Source organism: Odontomachus brunneus, unplaced genomic scaffold (genome assembly GCF_010583005.1).
Source record: "Odontomachus brunneus isolate Ranch 3 - 2012 unplaced genomic scaffold, Obru_v1 Obru_scaffold_142, whole genome shotgun sequence".
Lineage (NCBI taxonomy): Eukaryota > Metazoa > Arthropoda > Insecta > Hymenoptera > Formicidae > Odontomachus > Odontomachus brunneus.
The window spans coordinates 489,982-490,726 of record NW_022639592.1 but is presented as its reverse complement, the minus strand read 5'-3'; positions in this window follow the sequence as shown (position 1 = coordinate 490,726).

The window sequence follows — 745 nt, the reverse complement described above, 5'->3', positions numbered from 1 at the left end:
TATGTAAATAACTTTTACAGAATTTTTTTGATGGTTTATTTATAAAAATATATCATGCTTCGCTTTTGATAAAACTTAATACAATCTGAACGGGACAATCGACCAAATTAATTCGCATATGCAAAAGTACAGTATTTTATTAACATGATGGAAAAATGTCATCTGCTGTTTTATTGCAGTAATTTTCTATACAGTCCTTGTTAGAAAATTAATTTCGAATTATCGTGCCGGTCTCTCTTACATCATTTATATGCTAAACGGTTTCGTCGATATTTTGCGATTTAAAAGGCAAACAAACTATAAGATTTTTTTTCCTTAACCTTTAAGTGGGCAATACAAAGCGCTTTTTATCAAGTGAGGAATTGGCGTAGTGTCTAAGGCGACGGACGATTATCCAAAAGATGTCTTCGGTTCAAGGGAAGCGGTGCACTTGGACACGGTGCATTTGGACACAGCCAATCACAGCACCGTGTGATTAGAGACATTTGTAGGGTCCCTTGGAACAGCAACTTGTGATTGGACTGTGTCCAATTGCCCCGTGTCCAACTAATATACACCCGGTTCAAGTACGAATCTCACCAGAGAAAATCTTAAAAATTATGAAAAAATAATATAGAAAAACTTTTTTTTCATAGTATTTTATGAATATTTATGAGAAAGCGCTTATTCTATGAGTAATTATGAAAAATTATGAGAAAATTTAATTGAAGAATCTACGAAACGACAGGATCTGCGCGCAATCTGC